Source organism: Petaurus breviceps, unplaced genomic scaffold, assembly GCF_028583685.1.
Source record: "Petaurus breviceps papuanus isolate PSGF00001 unplaced genomic scaffold, PetGlider_PUasm1.0 90897, whole genome shotgun sequence".
In the NCBI taxonomy this organism is placed as follows: domain Eukaryota; kingdom Metazoa; phylum Chordata; class Mammalia; order Diprotodontia; family Petauridae; genus Petaurus; species Petaurus breviceps.
The window spans coordinates 6,787,336-6,792,597 of record NW_027187374.1 but is presented as its reverse complement, the minus strand read 5'-3'; positions in this window follow the sequence as shown (position 1 = coordinate 6,792,597).

Sequence of the window (5,262 nt, the reverse complement as noted above, 5' to 3'; positions counted from 1 at the left end):
TCATAAATCATGACCAAGTGAGATTTATACCAAGAATGCAGGGCTGGTTCAATGTTAGTAAAACTATAAATGCAACTGACTGTATCTATTTTCAAAATTAAAGGTAAAATAAACAAAAATCAATTATTTATATCTTTAGATGCTGCATCAGCAATGCCATATTCACAATGCCTATGGAGATTACAGATATGCTGATATAATTATCCATCACAAAATACATCATGCTTGCCATATGGGGAAATAAACTAGAAAATTTATTAAGATACCAAAAGACTGAGTCCCAAAACCAGAAAGTGAAAGCCATCAGAGTAGTTATGACATTGGCACAGGTAGATAAAGTAGAAAGCACCCACATTTTCAAGCCTTTAAAACAGAACAGGCTACCTCAGGCAAAGGTCCTCCTCTCCCCACTCACAGCAACTACCCAGCGTCCGGGAAGCGCGCTCCCAGAAGCTCCGGCCCCTGGCAGTCCTCAGCAGGAGTCCTTAGCAGAAATTCTGGCTAACTCAAAAAGGGCTTTGTGCTGCTGCTGCCTCTGCTGCTGCTGCCGCCGTCGCCACCACCGCCAGCCACCGCAGGAACTCTAGTTTGGCTTCCGCTTCCTCTTGCTCCACCCCTTCCTGCTATGTCAGCAAGTCCAATGGGGCATGGAAAATCTTTAAATCCCATAACCCTTACAGATGCAGAAAAAGCTTTGGACAAAATGCAACACCTATTCTTATCAAAAACACAAGAAAGCATATTAATTAATGGAGCCTTTCTTACAACTGTAAGTATTATCTACCCCAAACCAAAAGCAAACATTATCTCTAATGGGAATAAACTAGAAGCCTTCCCAGTAATATCAGGAGTGAAGTAAGAATGTCCATGATCAGCACTATTATTCAGTATTGTACTAGAAATGCTAGATATAGTAATAAGAAAATTTTTAAAAATTGAATGAAGAAACAAAGTTATTGTTCTTTGAAGATGATGTGATGGTATATTTAGAGAGTCAGAGAGAATCAACTAAAAAAACTAGTAGAAACAATAATCTTAGCAAATTTGCAGGACATAAAATAAACCCACATAAACCATTTCTATATACTACCAACAAAATACAGCAGGAAAAGAGAGAAAGAGAAATCCCATTTAAAATAAATGTAAACAAATAGAAAAAACTTGGGAACCTGCCTGCCAAGAGAAACCCAGGGACTATATGAACAAAGTTACAAAACATTTTTTACACAAATAAACACAGATCTAAACAACTGGAGAAATATCAATTCCTTATGGCTAAGCTAAGCCAGTATAATAAAAATGACATTTTTACCTAAATTAATTTTCTTATTCAGTGCTATACCAATCAAACACCAAAGAGTTATATTATAGAGCCAGAAAAGATAATAGCAAAATTCATTTGAAAGAACAAAACATCAATAATATGAAGGAAATCAATTCTTAAAATGTGAACAAAAGGGGGCCTAGCAATACCCGATTTCAAACTCTATTACAAAGTAGTAATCATCAAAACACTCTGGTACTGGATGAGAAATAGAGTGGTGGATCAATAGAATAGATGACTACATAGTAGTAATACAACACACAGTAATAAATGACCATTTAATCTAGTGTTTGATAAATCCAAAGATCCAAGTTTTGAGGGCAAGGACTCATCATTTGACCAAAATTCATGGGAAAATTGGAAATCAATTTGGCAGAATAGTGGATCCCACTACATACCAAATTAAGGTCAAAATGGGTAAATGATTTAGCCATAAAGGGTGAATTAAGTAAGTTAGTAAATAAGTAAATTAGTGGAGCATGGAAGCATTTACCTATCAGATATACTGTCAAAGGAAGAGTTTATGACCAAACATGTAACAGATAAGATCACTGGAAATAAAGTAGATAGATTACACATGTTTTTTGTACAAACAAAACCAATGCAACCAAACTACAAGAAAACAGAAAACTGTGAGGGGGAGAGAGAAGGAATTTTACAGAAAATTTCTGTGATGAAGGTTTCATTATCTCAAATATATAGGGAGCTGAACCAAATTCATATACATATATATACATACATATATGTGTATGTGTATATATATGTATTTATGTGTATATATATTTATGCACGCACACATATATAGTTATTTCCCAATTGATAAATGGTCAAAGAATGTGAACAGGCAGTTTTCAGAAGAAGAAATCAAAGCTATCATTAGTCACATGAAAAAATATTCTAAATCCCCACTGATTGAGAAAAAATACAAATTAAAACAACTCTGATATACACTTTATACCTATCAGATTGACTAACATGACAGAAAAAGAAAATAATGCTGAAAGGGAAAAATAGGTATACTAATGAAGTGTTGGTAAGTTTGTAAACTGGTTCAATCATTCTGGAGAACAATTTAGAACTATATCCAAAGAGCTAACAACAACAACAAAAAAAAACAACAACAACTGTGCATAACATTACTTGGTGTATATCCAAAAAGATCAAGGAAAAGGAAAAAGGATCTATATGTACAAAAATATTTATATTAGTTCTTTTGGTGGTGGCAAAGAATTGGAAATTGAGGGGATGCCCATCAATTGGGAAATAGCTAGACAAGTTGTGGCATATGATTGTGATGTAATACTATTGTGCTATAAGAAATTATGAGCAGTATGGTTTCAGAAAAACCTGGGAAGACTTACATGAACTCATACAAAGTGAAGTAAACAAAACCAGGTATGTGGTAACAGCAACATTGTAATGATAATCAACTGTGAAAGAATTGTCTACTCTGATCATGATCCAAGATGGTTTCAAAGAACCTATGATGAAAAATGCCATTCACCTCCAGAGAGAGAAAAGATGAACCCAGAGTTCAGATCAAAGCATACTTTTTTCATTTTTTACATTTTTGCTTTTTATTGTTGGGTTTCATTTTTTTTTTCAGTATGGCTAATATGGAAATGTTTTGCATGATTTCACCTTGTGAGCTACATGTTTTCTATCTCTGGTTATTCTGATTCTTGCTTTGCTTCAGGGACGCCTACCCCTATTCTTATTGTCTGTAAGTTTATTGCCTGTGAATTTTTGTGCAATGCTAGGATTGAATGTGTAACTTATTGTACCTTCTTATTGTATTTCTTGATCATCATGTGGTACAATCTTCAGAGTTTTGCTGGAGTAAATACGAATGAACTGAACAACTTGGCTCCAATTCAGTAAGCTATAGTGGCCAGAAGTTCTTCATAAAATTTTACAAATGGTTTAATATGTCAATCATTGCTGTCTTTGGCAGTCATCTCTCTCCATTTGGCAAATGATCAGATATTGACTGACTAAGGGACTTTCTGGGTTGTTTTGGTCTTTTTGTGGTTATGCCTTCTCCTTCTATTCTAAAGGACCTTTCTCACAAGATAGACACATTTCAACTGAATTTGTGTTCTTCTAGAAAATTGAGACTTAAACATCAGATCATGAAGCAATTTTTCAAAACTGTTAAATAGCCATTGTTATACCTCACTTTGACTCCTGTAACATCCAAATAATTCCAGGTACCTGGCTTCCAGCAAGTCAGGGAAAGGGCTTAGGCTCATGTTGGTGATTTTCTTTTCTGGTACAGAAATTCTCCTTACTACCAGACAGTATTACCAATGGACCAAAGATTTCCAATCTATCCTCATAAGGTTGCATCCAAGACTCAATACATCTCTCTTAGAATTGCTATTCAGTCACTTGATAGCAGGTAAAGAAACACAAAGTCAAAGAGGTAGCCAGAGGCCCAGCTCGTCTCTCCTATTTGAGTCTCTCTGATGTAGCTGCCACTTATAAATGTCTGTGTTGTAGCCAAGGTACAGGCAAGGTGACAATCCCACTCCCACTTCTCCATAAAGAAGGGATACTTACATGTTTTCTAATGAGAGAAAAGGGAGACCTAACAATGGGTCACTCACTTTAAAGGTCCACAGAGTCATCAACTCTTTCTGTCCTATATTCAATAAGGGAATTGCTTTGTCATTCTAAAACACTCCAACTCTGAATTAGCAAACCTGGTTAGTCAGAGTCTGGCAGAGAAAAATCTAGTTTATATACATACAAACATATGTGTATATATACATATACATACACACACATACAGAGACAGAGAGACAGGGACAGAGACAGAGAGGAAGAAACAGAAAGACAGAGAGTAGTGTATATATACACATACACAGTGTGTATTGCTTAATGTTTCAAAGACACATATATATTTAATACTTCAGGGACATGTATTCATCAGTGTTTATACTCCCTCCCTTGGCGAAGATACAAACCTACATCTTAGATGATCTCTAGAGTTGATGTGGCTAAAACATATTTACTGCCTTGTGGCTAATCAGCTGGTGAATTTAACTAGGCTGATTCTCAAACAACAAACATTCAGATACCACTTGGGCTACACTTAATTTCTTTTTAGATTATACTTTATTGATATAGTCTTCTAGAAACCAGGATCATCTCACTTTAGTAGGAGGAATACCTCAAAATCTGTATGGATCTGTAATCACATTTATGGGTATATTTCCTCCAGTGATGCATGTCATAACACATCTGGACTGGAGTATTCTGATAAATGTTTAACAACCAGCTGAGGCAGGGGTGGGGGGAGTTGTATGCATGACATACTTTTAAGTTTAATCTATATCATAAACATTTTCTCTATCACTTAAGTCTAGATAATCAACAAAACAAGAATCCAAGTCTTGATTTGTAGCATTTGTTTTTGTTCCAGAGGTATAAATGCTAATACTGAACATTTAATGATCAGCTCTTGCAAGCTGTTTCAATAGTTCCTTCACACCCCTGCATCCATATAATTTCATCCTTTGCAACTCTCGTCTGTATTTTCCTGTCTGGGGTGGGGGTTATGGGAGATCAGGAACCCAATATAATAGGTTATGTCTTCTGTGTTTTTAACATCATAGGGAACCGTACCTCGTGTATGTGGTCTTTCTGCTATATTTCACTCTTCTTAGTGTAAAGGTGGGACTCCACTGATTTTCCTAACTACTTAAAAATAATTACCTTTTGCTAGGTAATAATAATTGTCACACCCTAAGAAATTTGTGTGCAAAGAAGAAATTATCTCAGAAACAGATGGAGATTCTGAAAGTCTGAAAGTGGTGAGGAGGAAGTAAGTTCGTATAGAGAACTAAGCTAAGAACAGGAAGTTCCAAGACAACTTGTAAAAGGAGAAAGGTGAGACTGAGCTAAAGTGAAGAAAGGAGATATTGAGGAGGATC